This window comes from Desmodus rotundus, chromosome 7 (genome assembly GCF_022682495.2).
Source record: "Desmodus rotundus isolate HL8 chromosome 7, HLdesRot8A.1, whole genome shotgun sequence".
Taxonomy (NCBI): Eukaryota; Metazoa; Chordata; class Mammalia; order Chiroptera; family Phyllostomidae; genus Desmodus; species Desmodus rotundus.
The window spans coordinates 25,842,791-25,859,304 of NC_071393.1; the positions used below are offsets into that span (position 1 = coordinate 25,842,791).

General features: G+C 39.2%; 1 long non-coding RNA gene across 1 annotated transcript; it reads right to left on the reverse strand.

Annotated features, from left to right (window-relative positions):
* Positions 1–5,925: 5,925 nt before the first annotated feature.
* On the reverse strand, positions 5,926–16,232 carry LOC123479435 (uncharacterized). Its single transcript, XR_006655049.2, has 4 exons — positions 16,021–16,232; positions 12,144–12,264; positions 10,399–10,593; positions 5,926–6,265 (listed from the first exon to the last, which is right to left on the reverse strand). It is a non-coding gene; the product is annotated as an uncharacterized lncRNA (long non-coding RNA).
* Between the last annotated feature and the right edge of the window lie 282 nt (positions 16,233–16,514).

Below are 16,514 nucleotides of genomic sequence, written 5' to 3' on the forward strand. Positions count from 1 at the left end.
GCGGCCATCAGGCCTGTTTTGGTTCTGGCTCTGGTCTACCATTTGGCTCCCTGAGCCTTCATATGGGATTGGTTTCCTCTCTCCTGCCCAGCCCTGATGTCCTCCCGAGCTCTTCTCAAGCTGTCAATGAATGATTTCTGCCAACATTCTAGCACAAGGCCTTAGAGCACGAAATTTACTCCCTGCCTCAGGCTCATCCCACCCTCAGGCCCACAGTCCATTCTGAAGTAATTGGACTTATGGGTGGGGAGCAAAGCTTTTGGCTTTAAAAGCTTGTACACTCTCTACTCTATCCACCCTCACATATGGGGCAGGGTGAGCCATGACTGGGATTGGTGGGTATAGAGACAGCTATTTGGAAAGGAGAAAAAAAGTAAATTAGAATGACCCATTTATACATAGCAAAGTGCTGTCGAAATCACATCTCTCCTTCCACTGTCAAACAGCAAAGGTGTTCTTATGAATTTTTCTGGATATATTGGAGTCCATGATCCCAATTCAACTCCCAGGCTATGCAAATAAGAGGAGATTAGGGTTGTAAAATGAGCAATTTTAAGAGAGTGTGTTTATGTATTGCAAGCCAATTTTTGAATAGTCCATGTCTCTACATCTTTTCTTTGGTGAAGATAATTGAAAATTAGATAATAACAATAGCTGACAGTTATGGAGTAGTCGGAGATACTGTTCTAAGTAGTTTAGATATATTAATTTATTTAAGCCTTAAAACAACCCTATGAAGTAAGCGCTACCATAATACACTTTATCATAGATGAAATTGAGGCAACAAGAGGTTAAGTAGTTGGTCCAAGGACACACAGCTGAGATGCAACCCCTGGCAATTCAGCTTCTCAGTCACCACGCAATCCCACCTACGATCCACTTGTTACTCAGTAACTCATGAAAGCAATGCCTTTTATCCTCTCCCAGGAAAGAGCCGTAATTTCACATGAGTGCACAGCCCATACACGTTTTGTTGTCAGAAACTGTTACTAGGGCAGCAGAGGAGTGGGAGGAGCAGTGATATGTGCCAGGCTGCGACTTTCTTCCCTGCTGCATCAGAGCAACAAGGGCAGCTTCTTCCTCTTCTCCCTGGGAAGTCTGGCTGCAACCTTCCATCTCTCCTCCATGGCAGACTCTGGTCCATCCATCTGGGACAGCCATTCTCTTGTCCAGATTGTCTACATCAGAAAGAGCTTGTTCAAAAACAGATTGGTAAATCAAATTGTACTGAAATGAGAAGTCATTATTCTGGGTGTCAGGACATGGGTATATGTGTTCTGACCTTTCTTCTTTCCACACTCTTTGCATCTGCCAAAGCACTCCCATCATGCTCTGCTGTGGGAGAAGGGATTTTAGGGAGTAGGCCCTTCGCCTGCAGGTGAGGTGTTCCTGGTCCAAGACTGCCACAGCTGGGGGGTTAAGTCTGTTAAATTTCGGAGTCCACTCTTAATAAGCCCATTTTTGATGCATATCTAAGCCATGTTTTCCAACAGCGATTTTAGTAACAAAGCCGGTATTTTTACCTTACTTTTCAGTTGGTTCCAAACATATACAGGGAAAGGGGGAAGGAGCCATTTCCTTTCCTATCACTAGAGTTGGCCAAATCAATCATGAGATGTTGTTAAAATACACATAGGCACAGATGCACAAATTCACATACCTGAAATGCTGTAAGTCAAGGATCACAAGCATGTCAAGAACGAAAGTATGTAGTAGTTTTACTTTCTTTTCCTCGGCTAATCTACTGATGCTCAGGAGCTGGACTCCTAAGAGGTGGACTCCTAGAAATTCTAAGTGTCCTAATTATCCATTGTTCATGGATGTTTTTCCTCGTATCACTTTCCAAGTAGCCAGAAGTAGCAATGCAGAAGTAGGTGCGGAAGTAGGCGCAGAGCAGGGGAAACTTGCACATGTCAGTGTTAGTGTCCAAACAACACTAGACTGGGGTCAAAAACAAATATAGAAGTTTTGGTTAGCCTGGGGTTCATCTCAAACCTTGGTACACAGGAAACAGTTAACTAGAGATGTGAACAGGGACAGGTATGTGCCATTTAGAGAGTAATTTGTTTACTACCACAAATTACACACAATAAATGCCATTTTTTGAGTGAGTATAATGTAACAGGCATTTCCAACTCTATACTTCTAGTTATTTTTTTCTGATCACTGTTTTGCGGAAGCTGGGGAGCAGCCAGGTTGATGTGAAAGAAATTGTACAGGATCATGTAGCAGGAGGTGAGGTTTGAACTGAAATTTATTGACAACAGGGTACATCTTCTTTCCATTCTATGATGCTAAGAACACAGAATTTCATTAAGTACGCATTTATATTACATTCCCTGTTTTTTAAGAAGCTTACAGTCACACTGCAAAGATAGATACACACCCATAATAAAAAGATTAACTATCAATTATGCTCAAAGAGCTAAAGAATTAAAACATGGGGAAAAAAAGCTAATGAAAATCAGTAAAGAGGCAATGAAAAAACAAATTGAGAATATATTTTTAAAAAGAGATAGAAATTTTATTAAAGAACCAAATAGAAATTCTGAAGCTGAAAGTTACCATAGCTGAAATTAAAAAAAATCACTAAGGGGGTTCAACAGTGGATTTGAGCATGCAGAAGAAACAATGAAGAAGATAAGATGATTAAAATAATCAAGTGTGAGAAGCAGAAAGAAAAAGGAATAAAGAAGAGCAAACAGAGCTTAAGGGGTTGTGGCCATCATCAAGTGAACCAACACATGCATTATAGGAGCCCCAGAAGGAAAAGAGAGAGAAAGGATCAGAAAGATGACTTGAAGAAATAATGGCTGAAAACTTCTTGAATTTGATAAGATACATACATCTACAAATCCAAGAAGCTCAATAATCTCTTAAGTAGGTTGAATCAAAGAGACTCTCACATAATAATCTAATTATTGAAATTGCAAGACAAAGACAGAATCTTGAAAGTAGCAAGAAATAAACAACTCATCATGTACAAGAGAATTTTTATAAGATTATTATCCAATATCTCATCCAAAACCTTGGAGACTAGTGGAGATAATATTTAAAGTGCTGAAAGAAAAAAAAAAAACTCAATTAAGAATTCTGTATCTGGCAAAACTGCTCTCCAAAAATGAAGGGGAAATTAAAACATTCTTAGATAAATAAAAGTTGAGAGAGAGTTTATTATTATTAGACCTGCCCTGCAAGAGATGCTGAAGGGAGTTCTTCAGTTTGAAATGAAAGGAGACTCGACAGCAATTTGAAGCTGTATAAAAAAGTGAAACTTCTTGTAAAGTTAAATACATGGACAAATTGAAAAACCAGTACTATTATAATTTTAGTTTGTAATTCCACTTTTTATTTACTACCACATTTAAGAGACAAATGAATAAAAATGACTTAAAATGTATGTTATTAGTAATGAATAAAGATGCAATTTGTGGTGTTAACATAAAGTGGGGTGCAGAGCTGTCTGTGATTAGAGTTTTAGTATGTGATTAAAGTTAAGCTGATATTAATTCAAATTAGATTGCTACAACTTTCAGATGTAATCCCCATGGTGATTGCAAAGAAAATATCTACAGAATATGCACAAAAACAAATGAGAAAGAGATCAAAATGTGTCACTACAAAGAAATCAGCAAAACACAATAGAAAGTAATAATGGAGAAAAGGAGGAAGGGAAAACAAATAGCAAAATGTCAGAAATAAGTTATTCCTGATTAGTAATTACTTTAAATATAAATGAATTAAACTTCCCAATCAAAAGGCATAGATCAGAATGAATTTTTAAAAAATGATCTAACTACATGCTGTCTATAAGACCCTCACTTTGGATCTAAAGACAGATTCAAAGTGAAAGAATGAAAAAAGGGTATTCCATGTTTGGAGCCATCAAAAGAGAGGTGGGGTGGCGATGCCAGGATCAGACTAAATAGACTATAAATTAACAACTGTTACAGGAGACAAAGAAGGACATTGTATAATAATAAAAGCATCAATTTACTAAGAAAACCTAACAATTGCAAACAAATATGCACCAAATATCAGAGCCCCCTATTATAGAAAGCAAACATTGACAGAACTGAAGGGAGAAATAGATAGTTCTACAGTAATAGTTGAAAACTTCAATACCTAACTTTCAATAATAGCTAGAACAACCAGACATAAGATAAATAAGAAAATAGAGGATTTGAACATCACTATAAACTAATTAGACCTAACAGACATGTACAGAACACATCATAATAGCAGAATAGACATTTTTCTCAAATATACATGGAACATTGTCCAGGATGAATCTAATGTTAGGTTACAAAACAATCTTAAAAAACTAGAAAAATGGAATCATACAAAATATTTTTTCTAATCACAATGGAATGAAGCTGAAAGTAACTAACAGACAGGTAACTGGAAATTTTATAAATATATAGGAACTAAACAACCCTTAAATCACAATGGGTCAAAGGAGAAATCACAAGGAAAATTTAAAAATACCTTGAGATAGATAAATGAAATGAAAACACAACATACCAAAACTTTTGGAATACTTCAAAAACAGTGCTAAGGGGAAAACTTATAGCTGTAAATATATACATTAAAAAAAGAAAGATTTCCAATCAATAACCTAACTTCTTAAAAACCTAGAAAAAAATCAAACTAAACCTGAAGTGAGCAGAAGGAAACAATTAATAAAGGTTAGAATGGAGGTAAATAAAATAGAGATTAGAAAGTAATAGACAAATTTAATAAAACCAAGAGTTGTTTTTTTGAAAAGACAAAACTGACAAAACTTTAGCTAGATTAAGTAAAATAAAGAAGACTCAAATTACTAAAATCAGAAATAAAATTGGGGATATTACTAATAATTTTACAGACATAAAAAGGATTCTAAGAAAATACTATGAACATTTATACACCAACAAATTGGATAATGTAGATTAAATAGACAAATTCCTAGAAACACATAATCTACCAAAACTGATTCATGAAGAAATACAAAACATGGCTCCTAAGGAGTCTACTACTAAGGAGATTGAATCCATTATCAAAACCTCCCCCAAAAGGAAAAGCCCAGGACCAGATGGCTTCACTGGTGAATGCTATACTAAACTTTTAAAGAAGAATGCCCACCGATCCTTCTCAAACTCTTCCAGAAAACTGAAGAGGAGTGAACCCTTCCTAACTCATTCTATGAGGCCAGCATTACCCTGATACAAAAGCCATACAAAGACAACATAGTAAAAGAAAGCTACAGACCATATCCCACCTGGATATTGCTGTGAAGATCCTCAACAGAATACCGGCAAACCAAATTCAGCAGCATACTGGAAGGACTATATACAACGTGACCAAGTGAGTTTTACCCCTGAAATGCAAGGCTGTTTCTACACATGAAAATTAGTCAGTGTAAAACATCACATCAATAGAATGAATAAAAAAGCCCATGAAATCACCTCAATCGATGCAGAAAAATCATTTGGCAATATTCAATACCCTTTCATGATAAAAAAGTACTCAATATGAAAAGAATAGAAGGAAACTTTCTCAAGATGATAAAGGCCATGTATGAAAAACCCACAGGTAGCATTATACTCAATAGTGGAAGATGGTAGCTTTTCCTTTAAGACTGGAAGAAAGATATGGATGACTGCCTTCAGCATTTCTATTCAACATTATATTGGAAGTTATAACTATAGCAATTATGAAAGAAAAAGAAACAAAAAGTATCCAAATTGGAAGGAAATAAATAAAAGTATTTCTGTTTGCTGATGATATAATTTTTTATGTAAAAATTTCACAAACACACACACAAAAGTGTTAGAGCTGAAAAATTCCAAAAAGAATAGGATACAAAATCAACATAGAAAAATCAGTTGCTTTTTATACAATAACAATGAACAATTTAAAAGGAAATTAAGAAAACAATTCCACAGCACCAAAGTAATATAAAATACTTGGGAATAAATTTAATCAAGTAGGCAAAAGACTTATAAACATGGAAGCTGCAAAACATTGCTGAAAGAACTTAAAGAAGACATAAAAGAATGGAGTGACATCTCTGATCTTGGATTGAAAAATTTAATATTGTTCTGCCCTGCCTGGTGTTGCTTAGTTGGTTGGAGCATCATCCCATAACTGAAAGGTTGTGGGTTCAATCCCTGGTCAGGGCACATGCCTCGGTTGCAGGTATCATCCTCGGTCCAGGTGCATAGGGGAGGCAACTGATGGATGTTTCTTTCTCACATTGATGCTTCTCTCCCTCCCTTTCTCTCTAGAAGCAGCGAAAAAATGTCCTCGGGTTATTAACCAATGTCACTCCAATAAATTTAGTAAAAAAAGAAAATGCAAATCTACCATAAGTAGATTCTAGTTCATACCCATTAGGATGTCTGTTATTTAAAAAAAAAAAAAAAGAAAAGTAAGTGTTGGTGAGAATGTGGAAACATTCACTCTTGTGTATTGCTGCTGGGAGTGTAAAATGTTGCAGCTGCTCTGAGAAACTATTTTGTGGTTCCTCAGCAAGGTAAACATCAGATTTCCATATGACCCAGCAATTCCACTTCTAGGTACCCCAAATTATTGAAAGCGGGGACTCAAACAAATACTTTTACACCAATTTTCATTAAAGCTTTATTTACAATAGCCAAAAGGTGGCAACAACCTAAATGTCTATTAATCAATAAGTGCATAAACAAAATGTTGTACATCTATATAGTGAAAAATTGTTTAGCCCTAAAAAGGAATGTAATTCTGATAAATACTACAACATGGTTGAACCTTGAAAACATGCTAAGTAAAATAAGCTAGACATGAAAGGACAAACATCGCACGATTCCACTTATGTGAGTATCTAGAACAGGCAAATTAGTGGAGACAGAAGGTAGAGTAGTAGCAGTTTCTGTTTGGGATGATGAAAAAATCTGGAAATGGACAGCGATGATGGTTTCGCAGCATTGTGAATGTACTTACTGCCACTGACTTGGATATTTCAAGACTGTTAAAATGATAAATCCTATTTCGTTTATCTTACCACAATAAAGGAATCTCAAAAAAGAAATATTACCACTTAAAAGATGGCTAAAATGATATATTAGGAGGAGACACATTTCACTTTGCATTTTCCAAGAAACAATGGATCACACCCATGTTCTTTTTCCTGCTTCTCTTTTGTGACAAACAACATCCAAGGTCTTTGCCAGCTGAGCTTTGTGTTCCATATGCGGGAGAGCTCCGTGACCCTCCACCCCTCACTCGTCATGCATATAAGTCTACCATACTAATATTCATTTTATTTTTATTGATATGTAATAGACATACAACATTATAATTAGTTTCAGGTGTACAACGTAATGGTTTGATATGTACATATTGTGAAATAATCGTGTCTAGTTAACATCCATCACCACACATGGTAATATTTTTTTTCTTGTGATGCAAACCTTTAAGATTTACTCTTAGCGACTTTCAGTACATATACAGTACAACATTATTAACTATAGTCACTTTAAAACATATGTGCATATTTAGGTTTTGAAAATTGGATGTGAACAAATAGTGCATGTATTTATTATGATAGTGATGCTTTTATTTTTCTCTCTGGAAAACTTAAATTGATGCTTTATTTTATAATTAATGGTGTATGTAAGTAGGGAAAGTATGGGAGTAACCCTAAAGTGTAAATGGTCTGTGAAGATCATAAAGAAGTAATCAGTCAGGAGGGGATTAGGTAAGAAAACTTAAGTAAGGGAGCCTTCTGGGTGTTAACCTCTGGGGCTGGCTAGAAAGGGACAACACCAATTAGAAGGAAGAAGGAAGGTTTACATTTCAAGTAAAGAGAACAGACTACGTAGGAATAAATATGTCAGTCATCATCCTAAGAACTTAGTATCCCTCACCCAGATCCCTCATGACAAGCCCATAAATGGATATTATTATTACCCAAGCACCACCAGTGAAAAAGTTCAGACACAGAATAAGTAATTCCTGCAAGGACACACAGCTAGTAAGTGGCAGAGCTGTGATTTCGACCCAGGTAGTCTGTCTAGAAGCCACCTTCTAACTACTACTAGCTTTGCCTGCTCCTGCTCTGGTAGGAGAGGAGTCCTTAAAAAAAAAGGAGGGGGGAGGGAAATAAGTATTTCTTGAACACTTAAAACAACTAGCAAATAAATTGATAATGGTTGAACACCATTATACACTTGAATATTAGCCAAGGAGTACAGGAGAAAGGAGCTTCCTGTTACCATGAGCAGGCTAATTCCCACAAGTGCATTTTGATTCCTGCTTGGTGGAAGCACTGTTGGACTTCAGATATGTGCTGGGCGAAGGTGCCACCCTGTGTGTGGGACACAGTCTTTCCAGAGAGAGGGAATCACAGTGTGCTTGGGGTGTGGGGGATTGAGAATGTTGGTAGGAATGGTTATTAGGTAGTTATACATTAATTATTAGGTGTTTTCTTTTACGACTTCCATTTTCAACCAAGAAAATTGAAATAGGCAATACTCATCATGGCCACTAAAACCACTAAAAAAGAGAACAAGATATTTGGTGCCTCTTGATGGAAGAACTCAACACCACCTGATGTATCCTTGCTAAAAAAAGAAAAAAAAAATCAACCCTGAGTCTTATCAAGCTGCTAGTTCCAACAACCAATTTACAGAACACGTTAGCATTGGGGAGACAGAATCAGTAAAATCTAGACTGTGGAAAATTCTACCAGGTAAATAACTTGGTTTCTTCAGCAAATTAATTACACGGGGAATAAAGAGATGAAGGGGGAACCTAAAATAGATTTATAAGACACATCAACAATAATAATATTGTGGTTGTGTATTTTAGGTGTCCTTGTATTTTAGTTAATATACACTGAAATGTTAACAAGTAAAATTATATATCTGGGATGTGTTTCAAAATACTCTCTGTGGTGGGAGCATAGATGAAAGAAGAGAGGACCATTTGAAGGTTAGTGTAGCTGGTGATGCATATCTGGATCTTCATTACATTAGTCTTTCTTCTTTATGTATATTTGAAATTTTCCATAATCAAAGGTTAAATTAAAAACTAAAACAAAAAAAAAAGAAAAAGAAAACCAAGGCTTAGAAAAACAGAGTAACTCTCCCATAGCTGGAACCCTGATACAGGTCTGACCGACTTACGCTCTGAGCTGAAGATTTAGGGATGTCTGTGTCCTCAGCCAGACACATTTTTGGAGCTTTTCTCTAAAAAGTTTGGCACGTTTTGTGTTGTATTTTAGTAAGGGAGGCGTTCTCTTGTTCTTTCATGTGCTGATCGATGCTTTAGAGCCACTCCAAGGGAAGCCTTCCGGGGGTAGAGGACTTCCTGTGTCACCCACAGCTTTATATGTGTATCCTTTATATCCTCACATAATGGGTTGATAAAAATGTTGAACTCAAGATGGCTAGAAGTGGGCAGCATTTCAAAATAGCTCAAAAGACTGGATTTATGGGCCAAAATCAATTAAGATGAAATTGAACTAGGTAAAATGTCAAGTCCTGACTTGAGGTGAAAAAAAAAAAAGAAATGATAAAAGTACAAGGTAGTAAAGAACTGGTTTGAAAATGCCACATTGTGAAATAATGAATCAAATAGAGGTGGGTTCTTAAGGTTGCATTTAACGCAGGATTGGTGTCCAGAGCAGGGGAAATGGTCCCCCACAGTGCAGGTTCTGGTTATACCCCACCGAAAACATGATGTAGAACCCGAGGGACCTTGAGAGCCAGAGGACTGTGGTCACAGGGAGTAGGATGGTGTTGAGAAAACCATGGCAAATACGGGATAATCCAGGAAACCTGCAGTAGAGGAGGGCCTGGGTAAGAGGAGCCCTGGACTATGGGGCTCACGAGAAATTCCGAATTTCTCCCACACCAGCAGGCATAGGTGAGGGGAATCCTGGAGTCAAGGAGAGGAAATGGCCTCTAGAGCCAATAAATCTGTTTTGCAAGGATCATTGTAAAAAAAGATTTCAATGGCACAATCATATCATGTAAGTTTCATTTAAAAACTTAGAGGAGACTTTCATTTCCATGTTTTTTTTTTAAAGCCTCACCAGAGGGTATATTCAGTGATTCCAGACAGAGGGAGAGAGAGATAGAGAAAGAAAGAGGGATGGAAAGAGACAGAGAGAGACAGAGAGACAGAGAGAGAGAGAGAGAGAGAGATAGAAACATAGATACCATTTCCATATTTCTTATGTATATTAACCTTCAACCAAAATCAAATGATGGAAAATAGGATAAATCTTTGTTGAAAATAATATTTTTTAAGAGATGAGCTGTTTTCTATAAATATATGAAAACTAGGAATTAAAAGAAGGTGGAAAACTCCACTTCAGCTGGGAAAGTCTCTTGCGCACTTGCATTGAGGCAGGATGGTGAAGATTCTTACCTGCACTGTTACAGAAGTCCCTGTCTTCCGTCATCATTAAACCCACCTTTACATTCAGGGGATTTATTGTATACGGAAAAGCTAGACTCATCAAGGGACCGAATTATCCAAGTCTCCCCTCAGAGTGGAGACATGGTCCTCAACTTCCTATGAATTTAGCTGCACCGTGCCCATCTTCATTTCCTTTCTTCCAGCCTGGAAGGACAAAGCAGAGATTTTTCAACCTTTGTGTGTTCTTGGCACAACTTTCAGTTAAGAGACTTAGAAAAGTGTAATGCCAGCAAACTACAGGGAAATGACTACGTTAGGCAAACAAAGGTTCAGTGTCTGTAAAGGAACCCCCAATTACCATGCTATTCGCTGTCCTTCAGCTCCTATTTGAACATTTTCTGCCCTGGCTGAACTCTTTTATATAGTCCTGAAAAGCTCCAGTATGTTCCAGAACATACATGATCCTTCTTTTGCACTGGCTTGTCACTGTGCTTCGTCTCTCACTTCCTACTTACACGAAGTTGTACAAATGCCACCTTTCCAAACCTTTCCACTCGGCATTATGCTGGGCAGATACTAGCAATGATAATGTGTATAATCAATTGCAATACAACTGAATCTTACACACTGATCACAGTGTGGTGGCAGGCTGGTGTGTGGCACAGACGTGAGGCATTCCTCCTTCAGCACAGGCAAATCCATAGTCATGTCCTTGCCCCTTTCTCTCCTGACACCTTTGGGATTTTGTTCTCTATCATTTTTCTCACTCTCCTTTATTTTCAGACTGTCCTCAAACACAATTTGACTTGAAACTTACCTCTACTTCCTCTTTTTTCTCCAAACTCCACCTCCTTGTTTTACTAACCTTTTAGGAAAGTAGTCCACATTCACAGACCCTTATTCTGCACAATCCATTCATTTTTTAAACCCTTGTTGGTGCTTCATAGGTTCACACGCTTGGCCAGCTTCTCTTATTATTATAATACACTCTGTGACTGATTTATCTACCTACCAGGTTTTAATAATCACTTGTATGGGGATGACTCTCAAGCCCAAATTTGTAGCCCAGACTTCTTGTAAAAAGCTTCGAACTCAATATGTCTGAAATGGATCTCTTCCTCCTCCCCTAAAATATACCAGAGAGTCACCCAAGATAGAAATCTGATGTTATCTTTGACTCTTTCTGCCTCCAACTTAATCAGTCAGTCCTTACTGTGTTTCTTTTCTCAGTAGTTCCTGAACAATTCTTTCTAGTTCATCCCTAGAGCTAGCTGTAGCTTTACTTCAGACCTTCCTCTTCTTTGCAAACGACAGAAACAGCCTCAAAACTGATCCTGCTGTTTCCAGACCTGTCCCTCGCCAGTTCATTTTCCACACGATAACCTTTAAATCCGACCCAAGCACACCACCACTGCTCAGTGACTTCTCCTTTGACTACAGGCCCTGAACTGACCTATGAATTTTTCCATTATCTGCCTCTCCAGGGTCATTTCCCACCACGTGTGGCCCAACTCCTTACCTTCCAGCAACCAGTGATGGCCATGCATGCGCCCCCTCATTCTGCCCCTGGAACCCTTGACCTCTGTGTTCTCTGCCCCTCTCATCTCTGAGGGTGCTTGTTTCTATTCCAGAATCTCTCCCCTCCTAGACGCCACCAATGCAACCCCCGTGCTTCCCCTCTGCTCATGTGCTTTCAGGGAGGAGGATATTCCTGAGTGCTCAACGAATATCCCTGATAGACAGGTATTACTTACCACGCTGACTTTGCAGACTAATTTTTCCTATGACATTGAATATTTTTAAGATGACTGAAGTACTATAACATACTCAACTCAGGAGACTTGGAAGAAAACATCACTCATAATTCCAGTAGTCCTAGAAATTCCATGAACAAAATGTTGTTAGTGGAAATACTATTCCAGTCCCCTTTCTATGGGTAGATGTACATCCCAATTTTTATATAGTAGTTGTGTCATACATCACTCTTTCAAAATAATGTTGAGCACCTTAACATGTGCCAGACATGGGCCCTACTCTCCGTCAGCTCTACGGTACTTAGAGAGTTAGACATCAGTCAGAGAGTCACACCAATAAACGCAAGGCACAACTCTATTTATATAGCTGACGAATGCAAAGAAGGAGAGACACAATGAACTATGAGAGCGTAAGGTAAAGAGAACTGATTGCTCAGGAGGTCAGGATGCATGTGTTAAATCTGGAAGATGCTAGGAAGGGTGGTGTATCACTGAGCAGTCTGCTGTGCATGCCTGTTTTCCTTTCATTTTTCCATGTACTATATCAATAAACTGCTAATATTTTCTTAGTTAAAATTCATTTGACATAGATGTATCCTAGGCATAGTAGATAGTACAGTTTAATGAATTCCCTAACATTACATATTTATGTTTTATACTTTTTAAAGAAAAGATTTTATTTATTTATTTTAGACAGAAGGGAAGGGAGGGAGAGAGAGAGAGAGAGAAACATCAATGTGTGGTTGCCCCTCGTGCGTCCCCTACTGGGAACCTGACCTGGCCGGCAACCCAGGCATGTGCCCTGGTTGGGAATCAAACCAGCTACCCTTTGGTTTGCAGGTCAGTGCTCAATTCGCTGAGCCACACCAGCCAGGGCTCTACTTTTTATTATGAATGATGCTGCAACAAACGTTTTTGCACATCTGTCTTTGTGTATGTCTTCAATTATTTCCTAAGGATATGTTTTCTACAAGTGGGGGTGCCACGTCAAAGGTGTGCATATCTGAGTTTTTGCCATCGGCTGCCACCCTGCTCTCTGGAAAGGCTCCACTGATCTGTTCCCCCCACCCCCCACCTCCGCCCCATGATGAGTGCACAGGAATGCCTGGCTCTGAGTACTCACCAGCTCCGGGGCTTCCTTCTGTTCATCTCTACTGATTTTAATGATAAAAAAAATGGCATCTCACTGAAGTTTGAGTTTTAAAGTCTTTGCTTGCCATTGAAATGGAACTTTAAATAGATTTTTGTTTGTGCAAATTTCTTTCACCAGTTGTCTCGGTATCATTTTCTTTTGTATTTTTATTTATTTATGAACTATCCACATGCACTAGTATATCAGACATAAAGAAAAATGGGTACATGAAAGACAAAAATATTTAAAAATAATGTATTTTATCTTATTTGTTCATGATATGTTTTTTACTCTTTTTAAAAAAAATTTTAAAAATTTTTATTCATTTTCAAGTTGCCTCAGTGTTTGCTTCTCATTAGCTCATAGAGGGAAGAGCCTCTTTTGGCCCAGTGTGTTACCTAAATCATAGTAGGTGCTAATGAGAGGATGATTTCCAGGACTAATTTCAAGGGCTCCCCCATTACCTGGTCCGTGGCAACAGCCAAGGTTGCTCTAGGGTTGTTATCATTGACAATCACCATGATTAGAAAATCAAGATCCTCCTGAATCATGTGTTGGTCACACAGACAAGTTTCACTTCTGTCACCACACAGCCCTATATTTCTAATCTTAAATTCCTTTAAATATCAGGAGGAACTGAGCTCAGTGGTCTAAAATGTCCCGTCAGTATTGTCTTCTCCTGTAAGCCTTAGGCTCCCAGGAGGTGGTAGTGAAGCCTCCAACTTGGGACTGGCTGACTCTCTCCAAAGAAGGGCGGTGGGCGGACACTGGAAGCCTGGCCAAGGTTCCAAACTAAGGACCCTGGCATCGTGGGGGCCTAGGACAAATCAGTGTTCAGTGTCTAGAAGAGAAGACTGAGGATGGATGAAAAGATACAAAAGCATATAACATAAGGAAAGATTTAAAGATCTGTGGGTGTTTATCCAATAATAGAAATGATTTTGGGAGTGAGAAAATATAAAAGCTGTCATCAAGTGCATTTTAGTGATAAAGGCTACAAAGACATACATGTTCATAGCTCATGTTGAATGTAACACTATGGATTAATAACGGAATGTAATTTACTTTGCACAAGTTACTATTGCTTATAAGTTCATTACTTCTTTACTTCATTTTTTAATTTATTCATTCAACAGATATCTATTAAGTTCTAACGGGAGCCAGATGCTGTTGTAGGTGCTGGAAGCTCAAAGGAGGACAAAATGGCCATTGTCCTGCTCTCCTGGAGCTGAGGGAGTCAGGAACATCAGGGCGTCGGGGTGAGGCACTAGGCCCGCTGCGGCGGGTGGGGAGGGGACAGACGCGGTTGTGTGTAACACCCTGAGTGGCCTTATCCCTCCAGTGGAAGAGAAGGGGTTAGAAGAATTGGTAACAAGCGCTGTGCTCAGACAGTGCTGGTGGTAGTAGAAAGAGCAAGCAAACATTTCGGGGGTAAATGGTAATTGTTAGCAGACACAGAATTTGCTCAGTGATGTTTACATTTTAATACCATTCACTTAAAGCGATACAGAACCTTTATTGTCAAAATGTCATCATGAAACAAAAAAAAAACCCTGTTATCTTACATCTAAAGCTGTCTTGTGTTAATGTTCCCTTCTTCTTGAAGGACTGTTACTGTAAAGGATATTTTAGAATGCAAGGTTCCCTAAGACGCTAGTATTGAATGATGGCACAGACTGCATTGGAACTCTCTCCCTTGGTCTGCGTGGCCAAGTGTCATGGAAGACCAATGACAGGAAGCTGCAGGGAAGCAGATTTTGTTACAACAAAAAGAGAAAAATCTTGTAAGAAAGACAATCAGAAAGGAAGACCTTTTTTTTTTCTTTTACAATAGACTGCACACATATTTCATCGAATCTCAAAAATATCAAGAGGTATCATAACCAACGTATGTGTGTGCACGCACGATGAAACTGAGGAGTGGGGCTAAACTGCCGGCTGGAAGCCCCACAGTTACAAAGTGGCAACACCAGACTTTGGACACCTGCTTTGGAGCGCCAGCTCCAATGCCTCTGTTCTCAGTTATGAGACTATTCTGTCAAGTTTTCGTCACTGGAGGTGTTCAAGCGTGAACTGGATTATCGAGTGAATGAAACAACAAAGGGAGGTCAAACTTCAGTTTGAGAATGCAAGCAGTCCTGGGGTTAACAGCTAAGTCAGTCACTCTAGACGTGTTTGGTAATGGGCCTTGCTGAGAATTTCACAGCAAGCTGTGGGCTTTCTCCCTAGAAAAAAATCCATGTGTGCTTACAGATACAAACCATCACGATGCAGCGTTCTGGGGAGCGAGGATATTCCTGTAGCTGCTGACTCCACCTGTGGGCCCTATGCTGAAAGCCTTTGCTCTGAAGGTACTCTTGCTCAGGTTGGTGCTTTTGGAGGTGAATTTCCCTCCAAGTTCTGCCTGTAGGTGTTGAGATGGTACCAACACCATGTGGCACTAATAGGAAAAACAAAACAAAACACAAATAAAAAGAAAGAGAAGCCCTCCTTACGCATTTCTCAAAGCAGGCTTCGTGTACCCTTGGAAATCTCTCCCTTGGCTGCTATAGCTTCAGGTGCATCATTCAGAATGACTCAGAAATAGACACAACCATATGTAAAGCCTCCACTGGTGTTATTTATGAGGCACCTGAGCCTGTCCCTCCCCAGCAAGTCCCATTGCCAATGAGGAAGTGAAGGAAGACTGGGGAGGAGGGACAAGAGCATGGAGAGAAAAGTGTCTGTGGAAGAAAATATTGTTACCTGTCGCTGGTTTCTGGTTCCCACCTTGCCTGATGGCGCATGTGTTTCCAATCTGGAGGAAGCCTGTGAGCTTCCGGCTGGGGCCTTTCCTCTGCAGCCCTCATCCACTCCCCGCCTGCCCACCAGCCATGGGGAGCTCTGGTACCACCTGGAAAACAGTCCTCAGCCGGCCTGGGTCCTCTTCGTCTGGCACACGTGTGCGTGTGAGCACGTATGCACGGTATGGGGTTTCATCCCCACTGAAACCTCCTCATTGGAACATTTGGATTGCAGAAGTTTCAGGGGATTATGATGCACATTAGGGCCTTCTGGGTCCCTTGGGGACGGTTACAGCATTTTTCCTTTCCTCCGACCAGCCCTTCTATTTGAATGCATTGTTACAGGCTTAATTGCTTTGGCACGAGGCCTGGGAACAGGGAGCGGGGCCCTCTGCACAGGTCCTGATGATTTGTGGGAGGCTCTGGCCGGAGGCAGGTTTGCAGAGCAGCGGACAG